Source organism: Octopus bimaculoides, chromosome 11 (genome assembly GCF_001194135.2).
Source record: "Octopus bimaculoides isolate UCB-OBI-ISO-001 chromosome 11, ASM119413v2, whole genome shotgun sequence".
NCBI lineage: Eukaryota > Metazoa > Mollusca > Cephalopoda > Octopoda > Octopodidae > Octopus > Octopus bimaculoides.
The window spans coordinates 55,282,869-55,283,263 of record NC_068991.1 but is presented as its reverse complement, the minus strand read 5'-3'; the positions used below and the strand labels follow the sequence as shown (position 1 = coordinate 55,283,263).

At 28.4% G+C, this 395-nt stretch overlaps 1 protein-coding gene across 1 annotated transcript in view; it reads left to right on the top strand.

Annotated features, from left to right (window-relative positions):
* Window positions 1–395, top strand: part of LOC106870695 (uncharacterized) — a 16,759-nt gene that overhangs the window by 1,371 nt on the left and 14,993 nt on the right. The window lies entirely within an intron of this gene.

Below are 395 nucleotides of genomic sequence, written 5' to 3'. Positions count from 1 at the left end.
TGTATATGTGTGTGTGTGTGTGTGTATGTATATATATGTATGTATATATGTGTGTGTGTGTGTATGTATATATATGTATGTATATATGTGTGTGTGTGTGTGTATGTATATATATGTATGTATATATGTGTATATATGTATGTATATATATGTATATGTACAAATAATATGTGAGTATATGCATATATACGTACATGTATGTACATACCTACATCTACATGTATATATAGATGCATATTTGGGTACAGAAAGTCACAAAAAAACGTGGACAAAATGAAAAACAGAACATAAACAGTGCACAGAAAACAAGCAGGCCACATAGAGAATATTTCCTTCATCAACTGCCCCTATTCTAAACTAAGCGTTGGTGTATATATATATATATATATATATAT